Raw genomic sequence first — 13,590 nt, 5'->3', positions numbered from 1 at the left:
TGTTTGCGTAGTGTAGGGTCATGCTGGGGGTAGTGTTTTAGGGTTTTGGGTAGTGTTGTAGTGTTTGCGTAGTGTAGGGTCATGCTGGGGTGTAGTATTTTAGGGTTTAGGGTAGTGTTGTAGTGTTTGTGTAGTGTAGGGTCATGCTGGGGGTAGTGTTTTAGGGTTTTGGGTAGTGTTGTAGTGTTTGCGTAGTGTAGGGTCATGCTGGGGGTAGTGTTTTAGGGTTTTGGGTAGTGTTGTAGTGTTTGCGTAGTGTAGGGTCATGCTGGGGTGTAGTGTTTTAGGGTTTTGGGTAGTGTTGTAGTGTTTGCGTAGTGTAGGGTCATGCTGGGGTGTAGTGTTTTAGGGTTTTGGGTAGTGTTGTAGTGTTTGCGTAGTGAAGGGTCATGCTGGGGGTAGTGTTTTAGGGTTTTGGGTAGTGTTGTAGTGTTTGCGTAGTGTAGGGTCATGCTGGGGGTAGTGTTTTAGGGTTTTGGGTAGTGTTGTAGTGTTTGCGTAGTGTAGGGTCATGCTGGGGGTAGTGTTTTAGGGTTTTGGGTAGTGTTGTAGTGTTTGCGTAGTGTAGGGTCATGCTGGGGGTAGTGTTTTAGGGTTTAGGGTAGTGTTTGCGTAGTGTAGGGTCATGCTGGGGGTAGTGTTTTAGGGTTTAGGGTAGTGTTGTAGTGTTTGCGTAGTGTAGGGTCATGCTGGGGGTAGTGTTTTAGGGTTTAGGGTAGTGTTGCAGTGTTTGCGTAGTGTAGGGTCATGCTGGGGTGTAGTGTTTTAGGGTTTTGGGTAGTGTTGTAGTGTTTGCGTAGTGTAGGGTCATGCTGGGGGTAGCGTTTTAGGGTTTAGGGTAGTGTTGTAGTGTTTGCGTAGTGTAGGGTCATGCTGGGGTGTAGTGTTTTAGGGTTTTGGGTAGTGTTGTAGTGTTTGCGTAGTGTAGGGTCATGCTGGGGGTAGTGTTTTAGGGTTTAGGGTAGTGTTGTAGTGTTTGCGTAGTGTAGGGTCATGCTGGGGGTAGTGTTTTAGGGTTTAGGGTTGTGTTGTAGTGTTTGCGTAGTGTAGGGTCATGCTGGGGGTAGTGTTTTAGGGTTTAGGGTTGTGTTGTAGTGTTTGTGTAGTGTAGGGTCATGCTGGGGGTAGTGTTTTAGGGTTTAGGGTAGTGTTGTAGTGTTTGCGTAGTATAGGGTCATGCTGGGGGTAGTGTTTTAGGGTTTAGGGTAGTGTTGTACTGTTTGTGTAGTGTAGGGTCATGCTGGGGGTAGTGTTTTAGGGTTTAGGGTAGTTTAGTTGTTTAGTGTATGCTAAAGGCATATTCGTTCTAAAAGTTTTCGTTATTTTAATTTGCGGCCTAATAGTACATGCGGGATTTTTTCTGCGGACTGATGGTATGCGGGATTTCGTCATATATTCGCTAATCATACTTTCTATGGCAAAATGAACCCCCTCATTTTGTTCCTTTTTAAATTAAATGTTTTAAGAGTTACCACTTTATTCCAATCAAGATGGCTTCAGGTGTGCCATACCTTTGTAGGACTGTTAGCACTCTAGTTGTTCTTTAGAACACTCTGGGACATTCTGTCATTGGGCTATAGTTGGGCTACATCTGGCTGATATTTGGGCTACATTTGTTTTTTTTTGTCTCTGGTGGCCATCTTTGGGCTACATTGGGCTACATTGGGCTACATTGGGCTACATTTGGGCTCCAACATATATATAGCCCAATGTAGCCCAATATATATTTTTCAAAGTTAATTTTCGTAAAAACCACTGGAGCCTATATCTTGAGACATAGCAAAGGCACATCGGGCTACCAGTCCCTACAATTTTGCCAAGTTTGGTGTAAATCCATTCAGCCGTTCAGGCTAAAAGTGAGGCCAACCGCCCTATGGAAAATTGCATGGGAAAAACACGTTTTGGGACCCCCCTTTTTTCTCGGCCCCCCCTTGACGAACCCCCCCCAAATTTTCAGGGGCTGCTCAGAAACAAAATGTTCCATTTTCCTGAAAATTTCAGCCAATTCTGTCCTCAAACGCCAAAGTTATTCGACATAGAATTTTCAAAAATCCCATAGGAAAAAAATCCTAACTATATATACCTACTGGCTATCGCCAGTAGGTAATATATATATATATATATATATATATATATATATATATATATATATATATATATATATATGTATATATATATATATATATATATTACCTACTGGCGGTCGCCAGTAGGTATATATAGTTAGGACCTGTTTCCATAGGAAATCCCCAACATTCTATTGGGAATAACTTTGGCCCTGGTTAATGAATCTTCGCAAATTTCTCAAAGAAGATGGCTCGCTCCGCTCCGCTCCTTCCCTGAAAATTTGGGGTGGATTCGTCAAGTGGGGGCTGAGAAAAAAGGGGGGTCCCAAAACGTGTTTTCCCCATGTTAATTTCCATAGGACTTTTAGACTCAGCTACAGCTTGAACCGCTGAAGGGAATTACACCAAACTTGTCAAAATGGTAGTGTCTGGTATGCAGATCACGCTTTTGGTAAAATCGTGTAAATCCCTCCAGTGGTTCCTGAGAAAATTAGAAGAGAAATCAATTATATATCTATAAGCGCGAACGCGTGCGCGCACCCCGCGATTTTTTGCGATTTTTTTTTTTTGGGCGGGGCTTGGGGGGGGGGCTTGGGGGGCTTCTCTCTTTTATTTTTATGTGTTTTATTTAGATTTCGAGGGTGCCCACTCCTCGTTTTACCCCCGAGATCACCGCCGCGGCCCGAGCCGCCTCAAGATGGCCGCCACCGCCTGGTTGTGGGCGGGGCCGGGAGGACTTGGTTTCCGCTTCCCCCTGCCTGGGGGAAGCGTTCGATGTGTCCGCCCGGTACCGCCCGGTACCGCCCGGTCTCCCGAACAAGAGAGCCTCAGCCGGGGCGCATCACATGACTGCAGTCTCGTGACTACCTCAGCAGCAGAGCACGGCCGCTTCCTCCGCTGCTGGGAGTTTGCTGTGAGTTTGTGGCTGCCGTGGAGCCGGGCGGGGAGAAGCAGGATCAGCAGGTAGGAGTGCCCGGGGAGGCAGCGGAACGGAGCTGCCGGGAGGAGCATGGATAACAAGCCCCTGCTGGAGCAGCGACCGCCCGCCTACAGCCCTGCGGGGCAGGAGGGCTACGGGCAGCACAGCTACGGGACCATTAACCCGCCGCCGCCGGGCTTCCAGCCAGCCCAGCCGGGCTTCCAGGCGCCGCCTCCGTACCCCTACCCCAACGCCGTGGCCACAGGTTATGCTACTCCACTCCCACACCCGCCATATCCAAGCACATATACGATCATTGAGCAGCCGACTACTACCACCTCCCTTGTTGTGGTTGGCGGATGCCCAGCGTGCAGGGTTGGAGGATGACTTCACCTGCTGCGGGATCCTGTGTGCGATAATATTCTTCCCTATTGGTATTCTCTTTTGCCTCGCGTTAAAGCAGAGAAGATGCCCCAACTGTGGTGCAACCTTTGGGTAGGAAGAGTGGACAGACCAGACCTTTGCGGCCAATACTGCTGTGTACACTATTAATTGATTAAAGATATTTCTATTGGAAAGTGTGATTTGATAGTTACTGCATGCATATCAATTTGTTTCACCAGAGCAGTTGTGACGGACACAAGCAACCTGGTGCTACCACGTATAAATTGTGCCTTTTACATGGCTTGTGGCGGAAAATTAGGGTGGGTAAAAAACTGCTGATGATTGTAGCTCATCCCTCCATAATTTCCATAGGAAAGTTTTTAGAACTAAATGGTGGAGTTTCTTTGGGGTTTGAAAAATTGTAAGTTTGCATGATTGAAATCCCTTTACAACATGGATAAAATGTACAGTATGAATTTTTTACGAAGCAAACCTTTTTCAGATGTTAATGATATTTCGATATTAATGTATGTTTATGTTCACTGTGATTTGACTAAAGTTGAGTAAAAAGAAATTGTTGATTGGTAACTGGTGTTACGGATTTCGCGACCTGCCTATGAAATAGGATGTGTTTAATAGGAATATTTGATTTCTTTTTCTGCATTTTGAGACTGTTTCGTATGCCCTGGCATTTGGCCAACCTGGGGGGCAGCGACTGCTAAATGTGATTCTAATAAGAACCAATAGCAGATGGCGCAAATACAATTATGTAGCATCCAAACTGCTATTCTACTATTGTTGACTGTCCACGAAATTTAGAAGCAGTAATCCTTTCATAAAAATATTCAATGAATGTGAGCTTGCACTTTTATTTTTTAAAAAACACAAATGTTTTGCTTAGTTGCGTTATAAATGTAAAATTTTATAAGAATGTTTAATAAACATTTCAAGATTGCAACTTCCTCACACACGGCAGAGTGGAATAAAGCGCTGTCGCAGCACTTACGGTCTCACCTCTCCGCACATGCCCCCGTGGGCGGGCGCCCACAGTAAGACACACACTCAGAAGGGTGGAGGGGGCATTGGTAGTGTCGGGAATGACTGCTGGGGACAGAGGCTCCTCCGCTCTTGCAGTGCTTGCGCTGTGTGAGGGGATCAGAGAATACTGGGGGGCTCTGAGGATTACACTCCTGGCAGTGCTGATGGTATTGTGGTAAGACCATAGGTCTGGCGGCAGGTGGAGGCTCTGAGGACGAGGAAGAGCTGACAGAAAGGCTGCAAGATTTCACAGATTCACTTTTTAGCTTGCCAGTTGCTATTATGGCGTGTTTATTCTAATTACTTGGGGCATTGATGGAGAATGGAGGGCGTTGTAGTAGATAAGCTACCCGTGTAATAGCAGGAAAAGGAGTCCAGTTGTGTGAAGTGCTCATTAGCGATCGGCTGGAATTATCTCCATAACAATGTTTGCTTTCACTACCAGACTTCCAGTTAATTGCAATTATCGCGGGATGGCTATGAAGGGAGGGAAGACAGCAGGTGCTCGGCTTCTCTGGTCATGTGATGGTTTCTTTGCAGAAGCACTTCAGGCATAATCACCTGCATGTCTGCGTGCACGTGTGATAATGGAGACCCCCACCCCCTATAATCTCCCCCTATACCCGCTCTGCTGGGCCTCCCGTCTCCGCATGAGACACTATGCACTGTCTTCTTCTTTGTGAATCTCCAGCTCCATTACTCTGTGTTTCTGGAACATCACAAGGCCGGGCTACTATCCAGATACTTGGGTCCGCGCGCTGTTTTGCAGCTACCTATCATGTCGTGACAGGTTTATGATCTCATAAAACATAAGCACGTTGAATAAGCTGCTTTTTGCATTACTTTGCAAACATGATGTTTAAAAGGAAATACATCACGTCTAAGCTCTGTAGACTAATGTATCAACTGTAGGTAATATGTGCGTGACGCCATATCCAGGGGTTCGATTCCCGCCTATACCATTCAGCTTTTCATACTTCTGAGGTAAATAAAATTAAAATGACTACCATTATGCGGGGGTACATTAAGGAAGTGATATTCCATCCCAAGATGTCATCCGGAGTGAATGTGTGTGAGCTTTATTTTATACACACACTGTACGTTAAAGTTTCGAAATCGGGTTTAACAATCTGTTTTTGATGTCTGCATTTATTCAATGGATTTTTGTTGGATGGTGTGTATTTTTTTAAGCGATCCGTAATGGTGTGATTAACAGACACAAATTGAGAGTGCAAAGCAGTGGTGGCTGGTGACATTTAAAACACCCAGCCACCCTCCCACCCACCATCCATGCACCCCATCCATCCACCCACCCATCCATCCATCCTGCATCCATCCATCATTCATGCATCAATTCACCCATCTATCATGCATGCATCCATCCATGCATCCACCCAACAATCATTCATCCATCATGCATCCAACCATCGTTCATGCATCAAAAATCGGATCCCTAGGGCTGCTCAGGTGGTCCCACAAGGATATTAACATATTTAAACGTTATCCGCTAATAGAATTAGCATTTTCAAAACCTTGCAAATTCACTGAAAAAAACATAGGTTTCTGGCTTATTGAGGTAGGAATTAGCATTTAAAAAACCAATGAAATTCACTGAAAAAACCATAGGTTATACAGTATATATAGTTAGGAATTAGCCTTTAAAAAACCAATGAAATTCACTAAAAAAACCATAGGTTTTAGGCCTTATATAGTTAGGAATTAACATGTAAAAAACCATTGAAATTCCTCCTATATAGTTAGCTGGACATTTTATTGATATAAAACCAATGAAATTCGACATAGAGTTAGGTGCACTAACTATTTAGCTGGACATTTTATTGACATAAAACCCAATGAAATTACATATATAGTTAGTTGCACTAACTATATATCGCGCACCCGCAATCCACTGCTGATGATGTCACATATTACATCATTCATGACATGGTCAGTGACATCACTGATGACATCACTGATGTCATCAGTTATGTCATCAGTGATGTCATTTGAGATGTCATCTCAAATGACATCACTGATGACATCATGACACACCAATACCAGTTAACTATATAGGAGGAATTTCAATGGTTTTTTATATGTTAATTCCTAACTATATAAGGCCTAAAACCTATGTTTTTTTTAGTGAATTTCATTGGTTTTTTAAAGGCTAATTCCTAACTATATATACTGTATAACCTATGGTTTTTTCAGTGAATATATATATATTATATATATATATATATATATATATATATATATATATATATATATATATATATATATATATATATATATATATATATATATATATATATATATATATATGTAAAACAAACATGAAGTGTGAGGCCCTCAATTGGGAGTGTTGCATAAGGATTTATAGATGCCGGCTCTGATCTGGAGAAGCCCTGCCGCTGAAGTACGGATCCGTAGCGTGATAAAGAAAGAGACGCTCAGGGACTTTCGTGTCCAGTTGGGTGGCTGAAATTATAAGGATTAAAGTGGTTTTCCACGACAACACGACAACAGCCAACTGTGGATTTTGAGTTGATCAGGAGGCATAAGGGCAGAACCACTACAGATGTAAAGAAAGGAGTAGAGACTTCACTTACCAGAAGGCAGCTGTTGTAAACGCCCAGTGGGGCGGAATATTTTAACTGCACAGCTACAGTGATAATTATTGATGCCGTTCCTCTGATGCCTGAGCCAGTGATAAAGGGAGATAAGACTCCAGAAACGCGTTTGGACAAGCCAAGGCAAAGAGACTCTGTTGCTTGTAAGGATTCTAATTTTTCCTTTCGATACCACCTCAATTGGGAGTGTTGCATATGGGTATATATATATATATATATATATATATATATATATATATATATATATATATATATATATATATATATATATATATATATATATATATTGACAACGCAAAATCCCACAGTCCTCGGGATTCAACCAAAAAGAGCACTCAAAGCCAATACAGCGTGGGTTCGCCAGGTGTTTTATTACATAATCTTTCTGCAGGTAAAGTCAAGCTTATATATATTCTCTGAAAAAAACACAGGTTTCACACCAGTTATAGTTAGGAATTAGCATTTAAAAAGCCTATTAAATTCACTGAAAAAACCATAGGTTTCACACCAGTTATAGTTAGCTGGAAATTTTACTGACATAAAACCATTGAAATTCCCACGTTATAGTTGGACTCACTATAACTTGCGTGCCTGCAATCCACTGCTGATGACGTCACATATTACATCACTCATGACATGGTCAGTGACATCACTCATGACATCACTGATGACACCATCCTTGCGAGAGAGTGATGGACCTCCTTTCAGTGTAATGTAACCCTTGAAACACATATTCATAAATAGAAAATAACATTTAAAAAAAATGGAGATACCCATACCCTTTACAACAACAAATTCAGTAATACCACCATCTATATACACATCCACTCATTCACCAACAGTTCTATATAGTCACTCTTACATATATTCACTCATCATATGTAGTGAAACACCTATAAATCCTGTTACACACCGACAGTCATCAAAAAGTTACTCACACACATACTCACACATGCAAATAAACTTTTGAACATCCATTTATTTGCATATACAGCTATACACACACTACCACCTTACTTCTAAGGAAACGTACACATACTTACTCTCTTAAACAATCACTTATAGAAACACATACTTATTTAAACAGGAACTCTTACAATCTCTTACTCTCAAATATACTCACTTATATACAGTATAACGCTCATCAACCGTGCTGGTGACAACCACAAATGCCCCAAAAATCCATAATTTTTTCATGATTTTTTTTTGCTCCAGTTGAGCCGTTTTCAATTCCCTGTTTTTTGTTTCTCCCCATAAAAATAACAAAAAAAATATAAAATAGTTCATAAAAGCCAAAAAAAGTACAAATTGTTCAAAAAACAATATAAAACAACAAAAAGAAGAAAAAAAACAGTTTTTTTAGAACTACCTCCAATTTATAAAAAAAGGCTAAATTTTTTAAAAACTCTGTCATTCTTTTTTTCCCCATGGTACGCTCCCCGGTCCGCTCCCCCCCGCGCAAATCAAAAAGCCCTTTTATAGCCCCCACATCAAACATAGGGGGTCAGGGGGGTCTACTCTGCCCCCTTATGGTCATTTCCCCCTTTGTTTTTCCCACCTCTTGTGTCTCGATCCTACCGAGACACAAGATGGCGGCCGCTCCGGACTGTTTGGAATGTTTACAGACACTCAAGAGCCAATCAGCTTTCCGTGCGGGAACTCACGTAGCGTGCTGGTTCCCGCCCCGGTGCGCGTACCGGGGCACGCTTATAGATATATATTTTTTTTAACCTAAATTACTCAAAATCCACTGGAGCACATATCTTGAGACATAGCAAAGGCAGATCGGGCTACCAGTCCCTACAATTTTGCCAAGTTTGGTGGAAATCCATTCAGCCGTTCGGGCTAAAAGTGAGGACGACCGCCCCATGGAAATTAACATGGGGAAAACACGTTTTGGGACCCCCCTTTTATCTTGGCGCCCGCTTGACAAATCTCCCCCAACTTTCAGGGAAGGACCGGAGCGCCGCGAGGCAAATTTGAGGACATTTTCAGATTCCTTAACCGGCGCCAAAGTTATTCCCAATAAAATGTTGCGATTTTCCTATTGAAAATAATCCTAACTATAACTACCTACTGGCGACCGCCAGTAGGTAATTATATATATATATAATTATATATATATATATATATATATATATATATTGGCAAAACGCAGAAACCCCAAAGCTCCCGGGTTTCAAGAAATGAGAGCACTCGAAGCAAAATATGGCGTAGGTCAGCCAAGTCTTTATTCATTAAACTCCCTCGATAGTCAGTTAGCAAACGCGTTTCGGCGTTTCCGCCTTCGTCAGTGTAACTGACATTATTTACAAATCTAATTTAAATCAAGAAACATCGTGATCGTCATTGGTCATGTGTCAATTCATGTGCATTGACATAAACGAAGGTACTTAAAACAATACATTCACTGCTTCTGCGGCGGCCATCTTTCAATATGTGATCCACTATATTACATATGTACATATAAGCACAATGCGAGAGAACTCAAATAGCTGCTTCATTTGCCATATCCATTTGAATTAAGAAAGAAAACATTAAATTAATTACAATACTCGATCTCGCTTACAACCCATAGATTTAGATGGTAAATGTGCCGCTGGTACCAACAGATGCGAGTTTCACTCAAATTTTATCGTGAAAGTCGCCTATGTTCACATGATTTTACGTTGCCATTGTTGCATCGCAGTTATCATATATACACAATTTTAGCCCTGGATGGGCATAGACATTATTTACATTCAAGCCTTGAATAGGCCTTTCATCAATGACCAAATCTAATCAACTGATTAATGACTGCATTTGTATTCATCAAAACATTAAAAAATAATATGCAAAACATTGGTGGTAACATCACTCTACTCTGTTCAAAGGAAACTATATACAAATTTACATCACTGGTTCTTCAACAAAGAGGGAAGGAAATATGAGAGGGATGCTCAGATGTGAGTCCACATCTCTTCTTCATTATTCATCCCTCCCGGGGTTTTGGTCTGTAACTGGATAATGAATCGTGATTCCAGTGTTCTCAGCTTTTTTACCCAATTGCCCCCTCTTTCTGTTCTGACCAACTGATCTAGAATGAAAAAAGTCAAAAGATTGCTATTGCTATCATGTTCCTGTTCAAAATGACGGGCTACTGGGTAGTTGGGGTCCTTTGATGTAATCGCCCTCATATGCTCTAGGACCCTGAGTTTGGTTTGTTTCACCGTGCTCCCTACATACCTCTTCCCACAGGGACATGTTAGACAATAGACTGTGTAGTCAGAATTGCAATTCAACAGTTTAGTTATTCTACCTTTCCTCTTTTGACCAGGTATGTAATACTCCTTGACTTTCTGCGAATTCCTACAGGCCTTGCACTTCATGCAAGGATAGAAGCCGGAAACAGGTGGTTTTGTCTTCCTTTTCTTTTCAAAGTGGCTATTTACAAGATGGTCTTTGAAAGATTTCCCCTTTCTATAGGTTATCAAAGGGTGATCAGATAAGGACTTCCCTATTATAGGATCTGCTTTTAGGATCTTCCAGTTCTTCCGCATTGCGTTGAAGACTTCTGGAGATTTTTCGGAGAAGTCAGTGATTAACCTGATCTTGTTATCTTTGGGCTTGGATCGATCAATTAATAGATCCTTCCTTTCGACCAAATTGCTCCTCAACTCTGCTTGTGTGAGAATTCCTTTCCCATAGCCTCTCTGAGAAAACCTAATTTTTGACTGTTCCCTAGAGCTCACAAACTCCTTAGAGGTCGAGCAATTGCGTTTCATTCGCAAGAACTCTCCCAGGGGGATGTTGTTAATGACACTTCGGGGATGGTAGCTGCGTGAGTGCAGTATGGTATTACCCGCCGTGGGTTTTCTAAAAACGGCGGTTTGTATTTTTTTGTCTTCCACGAAGACCCGTAGGTCTAAGTAGAACACCTCACTTTGACTAATGCTGCTGGTGAAACTGAGATTTAGATTGTTTTTGTTCAAATCTGAGATGTATTCCTCAGCCTCATTCTGTGAACCCCGCCACACCAAGAACAAGTCGTCGATGTAGCGGGTCCAAAGAACGATATTGTTCATCCACCGTTCGTTAGTCCCCGCCCAGGCCACGTGCTTCTCCCACCAGCCCACGAAAAGATTCGCGTAGCTGGGAGCGAAGCACGTGCCCATCGCAGTCCCCTGCAGTTGTAAATACAGTTTTCCTGCAAACAAAAAAATGTTATTACGGAGACAGAAGTCCGTGAGCTCTAATAACATCTGGTTATGGCTTCGGTACTTGATGGGTCTTAATTCAAGGAAGCTTCTCATTGCCATCAGGCCGTCTTCATGTTTGATCGATGTATATAGGCTGGCAATGTCCAAAGTTATAAGGAACATATCTTCTTCCCAAACCACATCCTGTATGATCCGCAGAAAGTCCTTCGTATCCTTTAGATACGAACTGAGATCCTTCACGAAAGGGGCAATGAAGCTGTCGATATAGCTCGATGTTTTCTCTAGTAAACTGTCCTTGGCAGATACAATCGGTCTGCCTGGAGGCCAAATTTTACTCTTATGTACCTTAGGCAGGTGATAGAAAGTCGCAATTTGCGGGTGATCGCATTTCAGATTTTTCCAGTCTTTGAGATCAAGGATGCCTTTATCCTTCCAATTGTTAATTAGGTCATTGAATGCTTTTATGCTTTCGGTATATTTTGTGCGTTTTATCTCCACATATTGTTTCTTGTTGTTCAAAAAAAAAAAAAATATATATATATATATATATATATATATATATTCACTGAAAAAACCATAGGTTATAGACCATATATAGTTAGGAATTTGCATTTACAAAACCTTGAAAATTCACTGAAAAAACCATAGGTTAGAGACCATATATAGTTAGCTGGACATTTTATTGACATAAAACCAATGAAATTCCATATATAGTTAGTTGCACTAACTATATATCGCGCACCCGCAATCCACTGCTGATGATGTCACATATTACATCATTCATGACATGGTCAGTGACATCACTGATGACATCACTGATGACATCTCAAATGACATCACTGATGACATCACTGATGACATCTCAAATGACATCACTGATGACATCATCTAGTGTCTGTGTGTTTTTGTAAAGTTTAAATATGTTTTACATATTGAAGAATGAGTGGATGTATGGAAGACTGAGTGTGTGTGTGGCTGGCTGGGAGGTGTGTGACTCTTTGCATATCAATGTGTACTTGTATCAGTGATTGTATAAGAGAGTAAGTATGTGTTAGTATATGTGTGAAAAGTATGGTGTTCTGTGTTTAACTGTATAGATGAGGAAATCGAAGTGTGATTGATTCTTCACAGGACTGACTAGGTGTATGAGTGCATATGATAGTCTTGTAATAATGAGTGACTGTATGTATGAGTGATTGTATGGGTGAATGAGTGAATGTGTGTGTAGACGTAGGAATCAGTGAGTGCGTATGTAGTAACTGGTATTGGTGTGTCATGATGTCATCAGTGATGTCATTTGAGATGTCATCAGTGATGTCATTTGAGATGTCATCAGTGATGTCATCAGTGATGTCACTGAAGTATGGTGTTCTGTGTTTAACTGTATAGATGAGGAAATGGAAGTGTGATTGATTCTTTACAGGACTGACTAGATGTGTGAGTAACTCCATGGATGAGTGGCAGTGTGTGAGTGTCTGCATAGGTGTATGAGTGCATATGATAGTGTTGTAATAATGAGTGACTGTATGTATGAGTGATTGTATGGGTGAATGAGTGAATGTGTGTGTAGACGTAGGAATCAGTGAGTGCGTATGTAGTAACTGGTATTGGTGTGTCATGATGTCATCAGTGATGTCATTTGAGATGTCATCAGTGATGTCATCAGTGATGTCATTTGAGATGTCATCAGTGATGTCATCAGTGATGTCACTGACCATGTCATGAATGATGTAATATGTGACATCATCAGCAGTGGATTGCGGGTGCGCGATATATAGTTAGTGCAACTAACTATATATGGAATTTCATTGGTTTTATGTCAATAAAATGTCCAGCTAACTATATATGGTCTCTAACCTATGGTTTTTTCAGTGAATTTTCAAGGTTTTGTAAATGCAAATTCCTAACTATATATGGTCTATAACCTATGGTTTTTTCAGTGAATTTCATTGGTTTTTTAAAAGCTAATATCTATAGCTGTAAAATATATTCTTTATTACGTGACGTATCACGTAGCCACGTGAGACGCCTCATGACGCGTCGCATAACCGTGACGTATCGGCTCTGCAGCGCAAACAAAACCCGTAACGTAAGCGTGCCGGAGCACGCTTACAGATATATATATTTTTTTTAACCTTAATTAGACAAAATCCACACGTGCACATATCTTGAGGCCTTGCAAAGGCACATCAAACAAACAGTCCCTACAATTTTGTCAAGTTTGCTGGAAATCTATTCCCTTAATTTTTTTTTTACTGTTTCTCTTGGTTTTCCCCTCGTTACGCTTACCGGGACGCTACCCGGTACGCGAACCGGACGCTCCAAAAACACAAGATGGCGGACTCCCGTTA

At 41.4% G+C, this 13,590-nt stretch overlaps 1 pseudogene; it reads left to right on the top strand.

Moving 5' to 3' along the window:
• The first annotated feature begins 2,951 nt into the window (after positions 1-2,951).
• Positions 2,952-3,518, top strand: LOC147664878 (membrane protein BRI3 pseudogene; annotated as a pseudogene).
• Positions 3,519-13,590: the final 10,072 nt, after the last annotated feature.

Source organism: Lissotriton vulgaris, unplaced genomic scaffold, assembly GCF_964263255.1.
Source record: "Lissotriton vulgaris unplaced genomic scaffold, aLisVul1.2 SCAFFOLD_3840, whole genome shotgun sequence".
In the NCBI taxonomy this organism is placed as follows: domain Eukaryota; kingdom Metazoa; phylum Chordata; class Amphibia; order Caudata; family Salamandridae; genus Lissotriton; species Lissotriton vulgaris.
Note: the sequence above shows the minus strand (reverse complement) of the source record. Positions and strands in the feature narration are given on the sequence as shown.